The 18,564-nt window shown below is 41.7% G+C and overlaps 1 protein-coding gene across 2 annotated transcripts in view; it reads right to left on the bottom strand.

Moving 5' to 3' along the window:
- The window catches only part of trim2a (tripartite motif containing 2a), a 274,531-nt gene extending 256,334 nt beyond the window's left edge, over positions 1 to 18,197 (bottom strand). For both annotated transcript variants that reach the window (XM_059964789.1, XM_059964790.1), the window contains exon 1: positions 18,048 to 18,197. The gene's annotated coding sequence lies outside the window, so the exon portion shown is untranslated. The remainder of the gene's footprint in view (positions 1 to 18,047) is intronic.
- Between the last annotated feature and the right edge of the window lie 367 nt (positions 18,198 to 18,564).

Genomic DNA, 18,564 nt, shown 5'->3' with positions numbered 1-18,564 from the left:
ATTTCCTTTATTCCACTAAAATACCAACAGATTGGATTTTATTTTTTCCCTTTCAAATTTCAATGTGAATTCAATCATATTGTGATCGCTCTTCCCTAAGGATTCCTTAAACTTAAAGCTCTCTTATCACCTCCGGATCATTGCACAACATCCAAATCAGCACAGCTGATCCCCTAGTGGGGTCAACAACAAATTATTCTAAACAGCCATCCCTTACATTCTACAAATTCTCTCTCTTGAGGTCCAGTACTGACCTGGTTTTCCCAATCCACTTTTATGTTAAAATCCCCAACGATTATCATGACATTGCCTTTCTGACACACCTTTTCAATCTCCTGCTGTACATCCCGGCTGCTACTTGGAGACCTGTATACAAATTGCCATTAGTATCATTTTACTCTTGCCATTTCTTAACTCAACCCATAGAGACTCTACACCTTCCAATTCTGTGCCATCTTTTTCCAATGATTTAATATTATTTCTTATACACAAGAGTCACACTACCCCCTCTGCCTACTAACCCATCTTTCCGATATACCGTATATCCTTGGACGTTCAGCTCCCAATGACAGCTATCCTTTAGCCAAGTTTCAGAGATGGCCACAATGTCATACTTGCCAATCTGTAACTGAATTTCAAGATCGTCCATTTTATGCCTTATGCTGCATGCATTCAAATATAATGCTTTCAGTCAGTATTTCTTGCTTTCTGTTTTAACTGCACTGTGTCTCTATTGTCCTGTAACTCATGCCACTGGCTGTGATTACGCCTCATCTTCTGCCTGTCCTTTGATTTATTTCTGTTTTTCCCTTCCTCTGCCCTATCACTCCGGTTCCCATCCCCCTGCCAAATTAGTTTAAACCAGGGGTCGGCAACCTTTACCACTGAAAGGGCCATTTGGACCCATTTCACACAGAAAAGAAAACACTGGGAGCCACAAAGTCCGTTTGACATTTAAAATGAAATAACACTGCATTCAATGTTTTTTTTGCCTTGCTGCTATGTATAAACAAACTATAATGTGTTGCATTTATGAAATCGATGAACTCCTGCAGAGAAAACGAAATTACATTTCTGCATGCAGCAAAAACATTTTGAACTCCGAAAAAAAGACGTTGGGTTGAAGATTACTTTTAAGTAAAATACTCGATGTCTATTTGAGTCCTCCTTGTATTTATGAAAAACGCCGAACTTAAATTGTCCGCCAGCAGCAAACCAAAAATAACGTCAGCCAGCTGTCAACCTGAAAAATAAAAGGACTATTTCACTGAACAATGAAAAAATATGAATATACGTAAAATAGTAGGCAATTAAAATATTTATCATAGTTGGTTAATGGGATTTCTGCTCCTGGACCTCAGCGCACAGCGTCTGCACATCAGGGCTGTATGACGTCACCTTCTTCTTTACACAGGATCGCAAGCTGTCATCTTTGAGGTGTGCGCGATGTTTGTTTTTAATAAAGTTCATGTTGGAGAACACCTGCTCACATACATATGTGGATCCAAAGATCGACAGGACTCCAAGCGCATACTTTTTAATGTTTACATAAATGTCGGAGATAGCATTCCATGTTACGAACACAAGTTTGTCTGGTTGGGGAGATTTTCAATATCACTCCATTTGTGATTCTGTGCAAGAACGGCCTTCTGACGGGCAACATCTTCAAGGTCTGCTGTCAAGCGTCTAAACTTGGACACCCTTTGTCAGCTATGTCGGCCAGTTCCATCTCAAGATCAGGTTGACTCACACCTGCCAATGCAGTCGTATTCAGTAGGGATGGATCGATGCTTAGGGGAGTGACCGGGAAGGATAATGTGTTTGTTTTTTCCTCTCTGAACTCACCGAAGTGTTTCCCAAATGATGTTTGCATTGTGATGATGGCAAAATGTCAATACTCTGAATTTATCATGTCGTGAGCTTGTTTGAACTCTCTCAAATTGGGGAAGTGAGACAATTTGCCTTTCTGTAAATCTCTGGCAAGCACTGTCAACTTGCGCTTGAATGCCAAAACATCCTCCAACATGTGCAGGGCTGTGCGTCCTTTCCCCTGAAGAGCTGTGTTCAGCGTGTTCAGGTGCGCTGTCATGTCTACCAAGAAGTGTAGCTTTTCCAGGCACTCTGGCTGTTCCAGCTCAGGAAAGGTGAGCCCTTTGCTGCCCACGAAAGTTTTCACTTCTTCCAGACACGCGACAAAGCGTTTCAGCACCTTCCCTCTGGACAGCCACCGGACTTTGTTGTGCAGCAGGAGATCAGAATATGCGCTTTCCAGCTCGTCCAGTAACAAACGGAATTGACAGTGATTTAAACTTTTTGCCATTATTTTATTGACAATCTGAATGACAACATCCATTACATCTATGCATTCCGGAGGAAATGTTTGAGCGCACAGTGCCTCTTGGTGCAAGATGCAGTGAAAAGTCAGCAGCTTTCTGTCCAGCGACTTCTGCAGTAAAGCCACAAATCCCTTCTGTGCTCCTGTCATACTTGGTGCCCCATCAGTAGCTACTGACCAGGTGCACACCCAGGTGGGTGGTCTTTATTCCTTTGGCTCTTAAACAATACAAGACATCCTCACAGATGTCTTCCCCTCGTGTTTGGCCTTTTAGAGGTATCAACTCAATCATTTCTTCCTGTGGCCCGGCAGAGTTTACATACCGGCAGAACAGCGCTATTTGTTCAATATCACCTTTGTCTTTAGACTCGTCACAGGCAATCAAGTAGGCCACAGCTGAATTGATGTCTTTAATTTGCTGTCTTGTGATGTCTTCTGCCATTTTTATGGTTCTGTCTTTGACAGTCTTTGCAGAGAGGTGCATATCCCTGATTTTCTGCACAATTTCACTCTTGTTTTTAAAGTCCGTGAATAGATGTTCTGAAATCTTAATGAAAGATTCTTTTATATATTCACCATCTGTAAACTGCTTCCCGTGCCTGACTATTTCCTGAGCGGCAACAAAACTAGCATATGTAGTTGATTTTCCAGACTTCATCGAATTCTTGAAATGATTTTTGCTCAGATCAACCTTCCGCATCAGTTCCGAAACGCTTTTGTCTCTCAACTCCATCCGGATACTTTTGAGCAAAGGCTGCGTGTTTATCCTGGAAATGTCTTGCGACATTTGACTTTTTGTTGTTTGCTAGTTTCTCATTGCATATTAAGCATACCGGTAAACCAGTCTCGTCAGCAGTGAAAGCAAATGAATCTGCCCACGTATCATTAAACGTTCTGTTTTCTTCAGTCACTTTTCTTTTTTTAGAATTCTCCATAGTTAGCCTACCTTGGATCGAAAAATTAAAGAAATCGCGCACTGGCGGGTGTCAGGCATTGGCAGAGGTGACGTATATTAATAGCGACAAAAACACGTTTTATTTAGATTGTACAAGATCACCACAATCTTCAAATTTAAAATTACATTTCAAAAACTAACAAACTAACATGAAATACATTTTAATTAAATACTCGTCATTTATTTTCCAAAACCACAGGGAGCCGCAGCGCAGAGATGAAACAGCCGCATGCGGCTCCGGAGCCGCGAGTTGCCGGCCCCTGGTTTAAACCCTCCCTAACAGCTCTATTAAATGTGCCCGCTAGATTATTGGACCCCTTTAGGTTCAGGTGTAACCCATCCTTTTTGTACAGGTCGTACCTCCTCCAGAAGAGGCCCCAATGATCCAGGAATCTGAAACCCTACCCCCTACACCAGTCTCTCAGCCACACATTAACATGCTTGATCATGCTAATTTTGCATTCGTTCGCACATGGCACAGGCAGCAATCCTGAGATTACTACTGTGGAGGTCCTGCTTTTCAGCTTCCTACTCAACTCCCTGAATTCTCTCTTCAGGGCCTCCTCCCTTTTTCTACCTATGTCATTGGTATCAACATGCAGCATGAGAGGGCACAGTTTTAAGGTGCTTAGAAGTAGGTACGAGGAGATGTCAGGGGTAAGGTTTTTTTTTAAAAACACAGAGAGCGGTGAGTGTGTGGAATGGGCTGCCAGTGATGGTAGTGGAGGCGGATACGATAGGGTCTTTTAAGAGACTCCTGGACAGGTATGTGGAGCTCAGAGAAATAGAGAGCTATGGGTAACTCTAGGTAATTTATAATGCAAGGACAAATCTGGCACAGCTTTGTGGGCCAAAGGGCCTGAATTGTGCTGTAGGTTTTCTATGTTTCTATATGTTTCTAGACCCAATCGCCACAGTTGTCCTCTGTCAGGTCATCCCCCTCAAACTGCATCCAAAACAAGATAACGATTACTGAGGGGGATGGCCACAGGTTATTATCGAGCTCTTCCCTGACCGTCACCCACTTATCTAACACCTTCAGCTTTAGGGCGACTAACTCCCTGTAGCTCTTCTCTATCTCCTGCTCACTTTCCCTAATAAGCTGTAGGTCATCGAGCCGCAGTTCCAGATCCCTAACACGGTCTCTCAGAAGTTGCATCTTGGTGCACCTGGTGCAGATGTGGCCATCTGGGAGACTGGAATATTCCCAGAATTCCCACAGCTAACACCCAGAGCAAAGTAATAACCCTACAGACATGCTCACTATTCCTCAAAGAAAAAATGCAATGAGAAACCAAAAACGAAGTCCACCTACCCACTTACCTCGCAGAAGCTTAAATGAGCCAAAGCCTGTCACTTCTACTCTTGCCACTGGTCTACTCCTGACTCCCTTTGGGCCTACTCCCCTTTGTAATTACTATGCTAACTTTCCTCGTGTCATATAATCACCTAACCAACTCATCTAATTTGTTGACATAGAAAATTGGAAAAACTTAATTCATAATATTGTAAATATCCCCTCTCTCTGTAAGGTCTAACAGTATGGTAGCTTTTCATCAGACCAAACCAAAATGAAAACAAATAAAGCATTCAAAACAAATCAGGGAAATGATAATAGAAAAGCACATATATGGGGAAGGGTACAAGACGACACTGAAAAAGAGCAGTCCATCATGAAAAAGTGAAAAAACTATGATACACATTGCCTTTAAACTTAGTTACTGAAGAAGAACACCACTTGTAAGAGAGATGTGCTGCAAATGGAGCCATGGTTCTACAATCTCCAAAACCTTACACACAGGAGTATTACAGAAGAGTGGCAAGGAAAAAGCCCTGGTTTAATAAGCAAACCAGGCTTATAGAAGAGTCTATAAAGATGTGGAAGAAGGTCTTGCAGTCGGATGAATTTAAAGTGGAAATTTTTTGCCTCAACACAAAGCAGCCCATGTGGCGTAAATCTAATACTGAGCATCAGCCAGGTAACTTCATCCCTACTGCAAAGTCTGGTGGAAGTAGCAGCATGCTGTGAGGATACTTCTCAGCAGCAATGACTGGAAATCTGGGTAGGATTGATAGGAAGATGAATGCTGCTAAATACAAAGAGTTCTTGGTTAAAAATCTGCTACCTACTGCCAAAAAGCTCTTTTTCCAGCAGGACAACAACCCAAAGCACACTGCCAGAGCTATTGTGGAGTGGCTTTAAATAAAGAAAATGAATTGAATACCCCAGAGTCCTGACCTTAACCCAATTCAGCATCTGTGGCAAGACCTCAAGACTGATGTCCATCTTAACTCCCCAATTAACCTGGCACAGCTTGACTGATTTTGCGAGGAAAAATGGGTAAATCTTGCTCCATTGTATTGTGTAAAGCTGATAGACGCTTATCCAAAAAGACTACTACAGGCTGTAATAGCTGCGAGAGATGGTTCAACTAAGTACTGAGCAGAGGATGAAACCTTTTGAACTGCTGACATTTCAATGTTTCATGTTTGACAATTTTTCCTGTTTCTTGGGCTCTACTGTGAAAAAGGAGCACGTGATTCACAAATATGTAATACTCACCTATGTGAACAAAGGGTTGGGGGCTGAATACTTTTTCAAGGCACTGTACAAATGTACAATCAGATGACAATGAACTTAAACATGCATTCCCTCTGAGTACCTAACTGTATGTTTCCAATAAAATGTACTGCACTTATTCATGCAGAGTGCTCTGATCCCAAAGATGTAATCTCTACCAAAAGAGGACAAAGGATGCTCCTCAGTGACAACAGCTCAGCATTTAACACCATTACTCTCTCAGAACTAATCAACCAGCTCCGACCCAGGCTTTGATACCCCCTTGTATAATGCTTTCTAGCTTAGCATTTAACACCATCATCCTCTCAAAACTAATCAGCCAGCTCTGATTCAGGCTTCGATACCCCCTTGTATAATGCTTTCCTCTTCTGCAGACCCCAGTCAGTACAGACTGGCAACATCTCCACAATCACACTAGACAGCTGTGTGCTCTGCTCACTTTATACTTATGATCGTAAAGCTAAGTAGAGCTCCAATACCACATTTAAATTTGCCAACATCACCAATGTCATTTGCTGAATCAAAGGTGGTGATGATTCAGCATATAGGAGAGAGATTGATATTCTGAATGGTGTAACTCAACACAAAAGATGATTAGTGACTACAGCATGAGCCAGTGCTCTTTAGGGAAATCAAAGTGGTAGAGGGTCAGAAACTTTAAATTCTTGGGCGTGTTATCATATCGGAGAATCTGTCCTGGGACCAACATGTAGTGCTATTTCAAAGGCACAAAAGCACCTCTACTTTCTTAGAAGTTTGCTCAGATTTGACACGTCATCCAAAAGATTGGCAAACTTCTATAGACGCACAGTGGAGAGTATCCTGACTGGTTGTATCACGGGTTGGTAGGGAAACACCAATGTTCAAGAACAGAAAGGTCTATATCAAGTGGTAGATACAGCCCAGTATACACCATATAACATATCTACAAACAGTGCTGACACAAACTAACAAGGACCCCCCCCCCCTTAACCTAACCACACTTGCTTCCTGCTGCAACCATCGGGAAAGGGATACAGAGCCTCAGGTCCCACACCACCAGGTTTAGGAACAGTTATTACCTTAGAACCACACTCCTGAAGCAGCATGGACATCTTCACTCACCACAACACTGAACTAATCAATGAACCTACAGACTCACTTTCCAAGAGACAACACTCGTTCTCAGTATTACTTATTTACCTGTGCACAGCTTGTCCTTTGCACAATGGATGTCTGCTAGTTTTCATGTATAGTCTTTATGATTATATTGTACTTTGTTCTACTATGAATGCCTGCAACAAAATGAAACTCAGTATAGCATTTGGCGACATACTTTGATAATAAATTTACTTTGAACTTCGAAAAGCAGCAGGTCCTTTTCCAAGTTGCATGCCATTCTGGCTTGGATGTTGTCAATTCTGAGTTTAAATCCTGGAACTTGCTCTTCAATGGAACTGCAAATACCTTCAAAAGTTCCAAAAAGAAGTTCCATCAATTGTTTCTCAAGGGCACTGACTGAATGAATAATAAGTGCTGAACTTGCCAACAATACCAAATCATGAAATGTTTACAGCAGTGAGGTAATAATCTCTGGATTGCTGCCTGTGCTACGTGTCAGTGAGGGTAAGAACAGGATGATTTGGCAGATGAATGCACGGCTGAGGAACTGATGCAGGGGATCTGCAGGGGATTCAGATTTCTGGATCATTGGGATCTTTTCTGGGGAAGGCATGAGCTGCACAAACAGGTTGGGTTCCAACTGAACCTGAGGGGGTCCAATATCCTTGTGGGTAAGTTTGCTAGATTTGTTGGGGAGATTGAAACTTATCTGTCAGGAGGATGGGAACTGGAGTGATAAGGCTGAGGGCTGGGCAGTTTATATTTAAATAGATATGGTGCGTAGTGAGGCCGTGAGGAAGAACAGGCAGTGATAGGACAAAACTGCAGTCAGTGAGATGAGTTAAAGTGTGGGGGGGGGGGGAATCAAAGGGTGATGAATACAAGACTGAAGGTGTTATATTTGAATGCACTGAGTGTATGGAATAAGGTAGATGATCTTGTAGCACACTAAGAGATTGGTAAATATGATATTGTGGGCATCATTGAGTCGTCGCTGAAAGAAGATGATAGTTGGGAGCTTAATATCCAAGGATACAGATTGTATTGAAAGGATAGGCAGGTAAGCAGAGGGTTGGGTGGCTCTGTTGGTAAATAAAAGAAATTAAATTCTTAGAGAGAGGTGACACAGGATTGGAAGGTGCAGAATCCTTATGAATAGAGTTAAGAAACTGCAAGGGTAAAAAGATCCTGATTGGAGGCCTGTGTATAACTTCTAACAGTAGTCAGGATGTGGGCTACAAATTACAACAGGAGATAGAAAAGGCATGTCAAAATGGCAATGTTTCAATAGCCATGGGGGATTTTAATATGCAGGTAGATTAGAAAACTCGGGTTGGGATCCCAAGAGAGAAAATTTGTAGAATGCCTACAAGATGGCTTTTTAACAGCAGCTTATGATTTAGCAATTCTGGATTAGATGTTGCGTAATGAACCAAGTTTGATTGGGGAGCTTAAGGTAAAGAAAGTCTTAGGAGACAGTGATCATAAGATAATAGAATTTACCTGGCAGCTTGAGAGGGAGAAGATAAAGTCAAATTTATCAGTATTACAGTGGAATAAATTTAATTATAGTCATGAGAGAGGAGTTGGTCGAAGTTGACTCGAAGCGAACACTAGCAGGGATGACGGCATATCAGCAATGACTGGAATTTTTGAAAGCATATCAGAAGGCGCAGGATAGATACATTCCAAAGTGAAGGAGTATTTTAAAGGGAGGATGACACATCCATGGCTAATCATTTTTTTCAGATAATCTACAAAAAAACATGTCAAAAGAAATTCCAAAACCTGTCAACAATTACCTAAAAATTAAAAACAAATTGTGAGGCTGAGAAAGTATTCAAACTCCTTTATAATTACCTCTTTCCTCAGGTGCAATAGTGTATATTACCTTACCAACTCACCAATTTGGTGATGTAGAAATTTGGAGGATCACCTGTTTTCAATGAATTCAGAAGAATATATACCCTCTCTCTCTGCGAGGTCCAACAGTCTGCTAGGCTTTCTACAGACCAAACCAAAATGAAGATAAAAGCACATTCAAACAAGTCCAGGAAATGATAATAAAGAAGCATAAATCTGGGGGCAGGTACGAGGCCATCTTAAAGGAACTGAACGTGCCTCGGAGCTCAGTGCAGTCCATCGTGGAAAAAATATGAAACCACAACCACACTGTTTAGGTCAGGCTGCCTCTAAACTGAGTTACCAGAGAGGAATGGCACTTGTAAGAGAGGCTACTGTGATGCCAACAGTCACACTAAGTCAGCTGCAGAAGTCAGTGGCTGCAGCTGGAGATAAAATTTAACAGCTCCACAATCTCAAGCCTTGCACAAGAAGGGTACTTACAGAAGAGTGGCAAGGTAGCAGCCCTGGCTAAAAAAAACATACCCTTGCCCATCAAGACTTTGCAAAGTATCACCTACAAGATACTGTAAAAGATGTGAAGGAAGGTCTTGTCCTCGGTAGAGACTACAGTGGAACTTTTTGGGCTCAACTGTAAGTGGTACGCAAGGTGTAACTGAGTGTCAGCCAGGTAGCATCAGCCCTACTGTAAAGTATGGTGGAGGGAGCATCAAGCTATGGGGATGCTCTCCTGCAGCAGGGACTGGACATCTCATCAGGATTGAGGAGAAACTGAATACTTCTGATTACAGAGATCCTGGATGAAACCCTGCTAGCTTCTGCAAGAACGCTTAAACTGAGGAGGAGGTTCATATTTCAGCAGACAATGACCCAAAGCACACTCTCAGAGCAACCATGGAGGGGCTTCAAATGAAGAAAACTGATGTCCTTGAGTTATCAGAGTCCTGACCTTAACCTGATCAAACATCTCTGACAAACAGCTCCCTAACTAACTTGGCACAGCCTGAGCAATTTTTCAAGACTGAGCAAAGTTTGCTCCATCAGTTGTGCTAAGCTCAGAGACTTATCCAAAAGGACCACTGGCTGTAATAGCCGTCAGAGGTGGTTCAACTAAAGTACTGAGCAAAGTGGGATGGGGAAGATGAATAAATACCTTTTGCACTATTAACATTTTAGTTTTTGATTCGTTTAAATTAGCATGCTTTACAATTTTCCTTCTTTTGGGGGCTCTGCTGTAAAAAACCAGGAGCATGTAATACACAAACAAAAAAACTCAGTTATATTGATCAAAACCCCTAGTTGTAATACTCATTAAAATAAGCAAAGAACTGGGGGTTGATTATTTTTACAAGGCTCAAATGTAGCAAAATCAATGTGAGGTCAGAGGATTGGAAAGCTTACAAAAAACAACAGAAGGCAACTAAAAAAGCCATAAGGAGAAAAACAAGAAAGAATACCAAAGAAGATACTAGCGTAGGTGCTGTAACTAAGGAGAAGGAAGTTGCTTAAGAAGGTGAAAGGTCTACAAGTAGATAGAAGACATTCCAGGGTTTTTAAAGAGGTAGATGAAGAGATTGTGGAGGCATTAATATTGATCTTTCAAGAATTCAGGATGAGGTAGTAAACTTGATTAGACATTGGCATTGTGGGAGAAGCCAGAGAGTGGTAGTACAGGGTTACCTCTGACTGAAGGCCTGTCACTTGCTGCAGTTTTGGTGCTGGGTCCTTTGTTGTTGCATCTATATCAATGATCTGGATGATAATGTGGTTAACTGGATTAGCACCTTTGCAGATAACACCAAGATTGGGGGTATAGTGAACAGTGAGGAAGGCTATCATGACTTACAGAGGGATCTGCATCAGCTGGAAAATGGAAGATGGAATTTAATATAGACAAGTGAGGTTTTGCATTTCAGTAGGACCAACCAGGGTAGGTCTTACACAGTGAATAGGGTCATAAAGAGTTGGGAACTGAATATCTTTTACAAGACACTGTAGTTTCATAAATAGATGCACTGAATACAGGAGATGGGATGTTATGTTGAAGTTGTATAAGACATTGGGGAGCCCTAACCTGGAGTATTGTGTGCAGTTTTGGTCTCCTATCTGCAGGAATGATGTAAATGATGTTGAAGGAGAACAGAAAAAATTTACAACGATGTTGCCAGGTCTGGAGGACCCGAGTTATAAGGAAAGATTGAATACCTTAGGACTCGTATTCTTTCGAATGTAGAAGATTGGGAGGAGATTTGATAGAGATATGTCAAATTATGAGAGGTATAGATAGGGTAAATACAAGCAGGCTTTTTCCACTGAGGTTGGATGGGACTACAATGAGAGGTCATGGGTTAATGGTGAAAGGTGAGGTTTAAGGGGAACATGAGGTGAAACTTCTTTACTCAGAGTGCTGTGAGAGTGTGGAATGAGCTGTCAGCACAAATGGTTCATGTTGAAATGTTGATTTCAACATTTCACAGAGCTTTGGATAGGTACATGGACGGTAGGGATATGTGCGGCTATGGCCCCAGTGCACGTAATTGGGAGTAAGCAGTTTAAATGGTTTTGGCATGGTTTTGATGGATCTAAGGGTTTGTTCTGTACTGTACTTCTCTAAGAATCATTAAATTTTGGAATGGTTCCAGAGGACTCTAAGAAGGGAAGGCGGCAGAAGAAAGGATATTATAGGCCATACAAACAAGCTGGAGGAACTCAGCAGGTTGGGCAGCATTCGTTGAAACGAGCAGTCAACGTTTCGGGCCAAGATCCTTCATCAGGACTGAAAAAGGAGGGGGCAGGGGCCCCATAAAGAAGGTGGGGGGAGGGGGGGAGGTGCCAGCTGGAAAACCAATCAGAGGAAAGATCAAGGGGTGGGGGAGGGGAAGCAGGGAGGGGATAGGCAGGAAAGGTGAAGAAGGAATGTAAGGGGAAAGCACAATGGGTAGTAGAAGAAGACAGAATCGTGAGAGAGGTGATAGGCAGCTGGAAGAGAAGGCAGAGTGACAGTGGGATGGGGGAAGGTAGAGGGAGAGAATTACCGTAAATTGGAGAATTCATACCACTTTCACTCTGCCTCCTCTTCCAGACCCCTTGATCTTTCCTCTGATTGGTTTTTCACCTGGCACCTTCTCCCCTCCCCCCATCTTCTTTATAGGGTCTCTCATCCTTTTTCAGTCCTGACAAAAGGTCTCAGCCCGAAACATTGACTGCTTATTTCAATGGATGCTGCCTGACCTGCTGAGTTCATCCAGCTTGTTTGTACACGTTGATTTGACCACAGCATCTGCAGTGTACTTTGTGTATATTATAGGCTGGTTAGGAAGATTTAGAATTCTTTATTAAGAATGAGGTTTCAGGGTATGTGAAGATTGCATGAGAAAGTAGGCCAAAGTCCACATGAAGGGGAAATCTTGTTTGACAAAACTGTTGGAATTCTTTGAGGAAATAACAAGCGGGATCAACAAAGGAGAGTCAATGTAGGTTGTTTACTTGAATTTTCAAAAGGCTCTTAACAAGGTGCAACACAAGGCTGCTTAACAAGCTATGAGCCTATGTTATTAAAGGAATGTTACTTGGATGGGGAGCAGATTGGCTCACTGGCAGGAGACAAAGAGGGGGAACAAAGGGAATCTTTTCTTGTTGGCTACCAATATCTAGTGGTGTTTCACAGGGGTCTGTATTGGGACCGCTTCTTTTCACATTATGTCAATGATTTGAATGACATAATTGATAGCTGCTGCCATTTTCAAGGCAGACATCCTACCTCTCCCAGAAGTCTCCTGCATATTGATAACGGCTCCCTGATGCCCGCAAATTATATACAATATCCTGGAAATCGTTTTTTTTTTGGGAGGGAGAGGGGGACGGGGAATGGGGGAAGGAGAGGGGGAGCATCCTGATTGGTCTCTCTTCGTGCTAAGTAGACCTATCAGTTTTCTCTGTGGGCGGGCTTTACAGTCAACCTCAAAAATAAGATGCTGTGGTCAAATCAAGACGTACAAAAAAGCTGGATGAACTCAGCAGGTCAGGCAGCATCGGGCAGATGCTGCCCGACCTGCTGAGTTCATCCAGCTTTTTTGTACGTCTTAAAACAATGATAGTGCTGCTCGCTGCACTGTTTGCAACAGTGACTTTTCTATTGCACATGATGGGTTAAAATGTAAAAGACATGTTAAGGTGAGTTTAACAGGTGTCATTTGTTCTTTGGCTTAGCTAACGTTATTTAAACTAGCTGGCTAGCTGCTAAGGAGCTACTCTATTGATGTCCTATGTGATGAGACCAAACTCCCTGTAGACTTGCTTAAAGTTGTAATGGAATAAAAAAGATGCCATGATGATATAAGTATATATTTTAATGTCACTTTTTCTGCATATGCCAAACTTGGTTTACAGATTAGACAAAAATCACTAAACAAAGTATTACATACACCCTTGGAGGTCAACGGGGAGGGGGGGGGAGTGGAATATGGGGCTGTGGGGGGAGGCGGGGGTGCTACCTCCCTGAGATGAGTTTTGCAGGGTGGGATGTCTGTCAAGGACAATAAGAAGATAGACATTCAGGTGTAAAGGGACTTGAAAGTCCTTGTGCAGGATTCCCTAAAGGTTAATTTACAGGTTGTCGGTGGTAAGGAAGGCAACTGCAATGTTATCATTCATTTCAAGAGGACTAGAATGTGAAAAAGCAAAGGTGAAAAGGTGACACGTGTTGAGGGTAGTTTTAAGCCCTTTGTCTGGAGAGGGCCCCTGGCATTGAAGAGGGTCCAGAGGAGTTTCACAAGAATTATTACAGGATTGAAAAGGTTAACATATGAGGAGCATTTGCTGGCTCTGGGCCTGTAACTCACTGGAGTTTAGAAGAATGGGGGGGGCATCTCATTGAAACCTATCGAATATGGAAGGGCCTAGATAGAGTGGACATGGAGAGAATGTTTCCTATCGTGGTTGAGTCTAGGGCCTGAGGGCCTGAATAGAGGGATTTCTTTAGCCAGAGGGTGGTGAACCTGTGAAATTCATTGCTACAGAAAGCTATGGAGGCCATCGAGTATACTTAAAAGCAGAGGTTGATTGGTTCTTGGCTAGTCGGGCTTCAAAGATTACTGGGAGAAAGCAGGTGAATGAGATTGAGAGAGCTGATAGCTCAGCCATGATGGAATGTCGGAGTGGACTCGATAGGCCGAATGGCTTTTGCTTCTATGTCTTACGGTCTAAACTGTGTAGTGGCTAAAATTAATATTCTACAGCTGTGGTGCAATAAATCATTTTTTAAACTTTAGAAAAACCATCCTTGCTTTCATATTCTTAATGCAAACTGACTTCCTGCTTTGTTGTTGATCATTAAAGATTCTGATACACATATCCACAATGATCCTTTCCCTGTATTTAATTTTTCCTTCTAAAATGACCACCCAGGTTAAATTTTATCCATCCACTGTATGCACATTCTATTATTCTATAACTTTCCTCAAATATTTGTTTTTGAATTTTCAATCTGTGACCACTATTCTGTAACTTAATTTACATCCAAGCAGATTGAACCTGTGCAACAAATTCATACTTGCAGTGAGAAAACAAAGCTACTTCATTGTTCTTTGTTATGAATCTTAACAGATTTCCTTACATCCATTCTTATTGTCTCTGAAAGAGGATCCATCATCAGCAGGCATCAATAATTGCAGAGTTCACTATGCACATTTGTACAAGAATGGTGTGTAGCATTTACAATCCTCCAGGGAGGCTTGGGAAAAATGCATTTTCCAAATTATTAAATTAGATGAAGTTCATTTAGAATGTGACATCAGTAGAGCATTTTTTCATTTTTATTCTCTTCCATTTTCTCATCAACATTTATGCTATATTGAACCTTGATTCACAAAAGAGAATGCTACAAAATTATTCAGCCACTCCTGCTGTCTCCAGAAGTCATCGCTATGATCTCTACTTGTCCCACACTTCCTTTGACTACCCTTTATTTTGAATTTCTAAACAACTTTTGCTGCCCTTTTCAAATCAGCTGCTAATGATCTATCTTCCTTGCTGCCTTAAAGATCTCCTGCATTTCTATATACTGTGTTTCTGTACTGTGGAATAAAACTGGCAACCAGCTGGGTCTACTGTAGAACAAAACAAACAAGGGCTCTCCGTTATATTTCAATCTATTTTCCATCCTTCCTCCACCACGTTACCCATGTTGCCAACTTCAAGAACAACGGACAAACTCCAAAATACCTCTATCAGCAATCCTTTATACATCCTTGCAATTACGTCCAAAGTCAAAATCTTTACAAATTCAAAAACGTTACACTCATTGATATTAAACTCTTATCTACCAATATCTATCCAATGTTTTATCCTGCAGTAGCCTTAGACATCCTTTATTGCTGTTCACAATGTTCATGATTAATAAATCTGAAATATGTTTTCTCCTACATACCTTCAACCAGAAGAAGTGAAAGTATATTTAAGATGAAGATGACCCAGTAGGGATCTCTGCAGCATACTGACAGCCACACACTTCAGATCTGGAAACCATCCTGTCATCATCACCACTCCAACTTTTTTGGGGGGTTCCCATCTTTTTCAATTTCATATGAGAACACAACAGTGTTTCACTCCATCCCTTGATAAAATCTGAATCACTGTTTCTCTAAAACAGTGCAAGATGGCACTAGTGACTAGTGGCAACATTTTGCAAACAGCTCACAAAATTACTAGATACATCTAGTCCAGGGGTCGGCAACGTTTACCACTGAAAGAGCCAATATGGACCCATTTCCCACAGAAAAGAAAACACTGGGAGCTACAAAACCCGTTTGACATTTAAAATGAAATAACACTGCATACAACGTTTTTTTTTGCCTTTATGCTATGTATAAACAAACTATAATGTGTTGCATTTATGAAATTGATGAACTCCTGCAGAGAAAACGAAATTACATTTCTGCATGCAACAAAAACATTTTGAACTCCGAAAAAAAGACGTTGGGTTGAAGGTTACTCCATAGTTAGCCTACCTTGGATCGAAGAATTAAAAGAAAGCGCGCACTGGCAGGTGTCAGGCATTGGCAGTGGTGATGTATATTAATAGCAATAAAAAAACACGTTGTAGCGGTGTGCTACACGCAGCGCTAAAATTACGACACTACAGTCAAATATAACTTTATTCGAACTAAACAGCCTTGCTTTAAAGCCTCCCTCAACCCGTCCCCGTGGGCGCGGATGCTCCAAAAGACACGTACTCACAAACCCCCGTAGGCTATCTCCCTTAGCCGGAACAGTGGCTAATTGTGAGCCAGTTCGGATGTGCCAGGAAATGGGGTCTCCACGTTTTATTTAGATTGTACAAGATCACCATAATCTTCAAATTTCGAATTACATTTCAAAAACTAACAAACCACGGGGAGCCGCAGCACAGAGATGAAAGAGCCGCGGGTTGCCGACCCCTGATCTAGTCAATATACTTCCACTCCTAAACTACAATCACTGCAGTCTGTAGATTGCAGTTCCTTTTTTTTAAAATGACCTGAGACAATCTGGTGCTTTTATAAATTCCTGAGGGATTCAAGCTAGACTTTCGAGTATGCAGGTACGGCTGGGTGACCATCACTAGTAGATGGACACTGCGTTGAGGCCCGATAGCAGAAGACGAACCTGTGGTCGGCTCTATTACTCTGTCAATTTGAGCATCAAGATTTCAATTATTGGAGAGGAAAGCAAACAGGTGTTCAGCACTGTCTGCCTGCATTTGACCAGTTCTTCTCTTCCTGCTACAACCATTAGGTGGGAGGTGCAGGAATCTTGGGTCTCGCACACCCTGGGTCAGGAGCAGTTGCTGCCCTGCAGCCATCGGGCTCCTGGGCCTCACTCGCCTCAGAGTTGAATGTGCTCCGCAGCCATGGACTCACTGTCTGAGGCTCTGCAGTTCACCTTCATTGTGTTAGTGTTTATTTTTTGACCATTTGCGCAATTTGATAAAGGCGTCAAGGCCGAGGAGGAACAACAAACTAGCTCACTACTCTGCAAGATTTACTTGCCTTAGCAAGACAGTATTGGCCTGCAAACATGAGCACTGTTTGGGGGGGGGGGGGGGGGGAGGGACTGCAGTTCATGTTCTCTGTGTAATTTGTTCACTTTTTATTGTTTGCACTACTCTGTTTATTTCACACATTGAGTGTTTGACAGTCCTTGTGTGTTTTAATATTGTGTTTCTGTTTTGTGACTGCCTGCAAGACTCATTTCAAGGTTGTGTAGAGTATACATATTTTGATAATTAATGTACTTCGAACTTTTATTTAAATATTCATTCTCTGCAATAAAAAGTACAATTACAAATTTATTTCCAGTCCTTTCCTCAAACCCAACCTTATTCTCCTTACCAACTATCACATTATTTATATTCCAAGCAGCATCAAATGTTTCTAAAGAAATTTGCAACATCCCACAAGGCAAATGTGATCAAATTATTTTGTAAACTTTCTTATTTGCAAGCAATTAGGAAAACTTATAAACATTATTTAATGGGTTAAGTAAAGACTAGCTTCATTTTTGCATCCAATTAACTGGCTGGTACCTCATTTATAAAATGTCCATCTTTCTAAACAAGAAATGGTAGCGAGCATTGGCATAAAGCTCCCTCACGCACGGATGGAGTCCTAACTGCGCTTTCCTAATACCCCTTTGCCTCATCTTTTTCATTCTCCACAAACTCATCACATGATTCCCCCATCAGCCTCCAGGATGGAGAATCAAATCCAGTGTCAACCTAAACTAACCAGAGAAGGGCGCTGAGCAATTAACAGCCGTTAAATAAATAAGGCTGCAACATCACATATTAGTTTGAATTTCACTTTATTCTATACGGTGTTAAATCAAATTAGGTAAAGTAGCAAACTGAACTCCGCTGTGAAGACAACATTTACACGTTTGAAAAAGGAAAATGCTGATGGTAAGGGATCATCGGCAAATTAACTGCAACGCCGTAATAACTCAAAAACACTGATACCAGGCTTCAGCAAATCTGCATGTAACCTACTTCTACGATTTAAAATTATTACGTTTGTATTTATCTTCTAGAACGTTTTGTAAAATAAAATGGATATAATAAACAACCCTACATTTAGTGCAAGCTTAATTTAGAAATACTGGATATCTATCATTGATCACAACAACCACCTTCATTACAAAATTATAAAGGTCAGATTATTTCTTGCCTTACTTACATGAACAACATGATTAGTATTTTTCATATAGTACACAGTCGAAAAATCACAAGGTTGCCATTCCCTTTCCGCTCGGCATAAACCATTCCACGGAGCTGTCGGCCTATAACGATGCTTCCATAACCAACCGGCTGAGAGAGAACAAGTCGAGGCGGAGTCAGCAGCCAGAGAGGCGGTAGTTGCCCAATAAATGGTCTCCTGTCTGCTCTGAGCTCATTGTTCTTAGGGAGGCGGGGTGGAGACGAGCTGTGTTCAGTCGCGATTTCTAAACGCTTTTTTTCGGATGGCCTGGATGATGGGGGAGGGGAGAAGCTTTTGGGAAAATGAATTTACGCTCGTCTTTTGAGGAGAATCTAACTTTCTCGGTCAGATCAAACATCCGTTCAGAGTAGAGGCTGGCATAAGTTAAATTGCCATGTTGGTAGGGCAGAGCGGTGTTGCAAGTCTAAAAGGATTTAATTTCGAGCAAATACCCTTTTTAGTCTGCCAGTACGGTAACTAGTTAAATCGGCACCAG

Source organism: Hypanus sabinus, chromosome 3 (assembly GCF_030144855.1).
Source record: "Hypanus sabinus isolate sHypSab1 chromosome 3, sHypSab1.hap1, whole genome shotgun sequence".
NCBI classification, from domain to species: Eukaryota; Metazoa; Chordata; class Chondrichthyes; order Myliobatiformes; family Dasyatidae; genus Hypanus; species Hypanus sabinus.
Note: the sequence above shows the minus strand (reverse complement) of the source record. Positions and strands in the feature narration are given on the sequence as shown.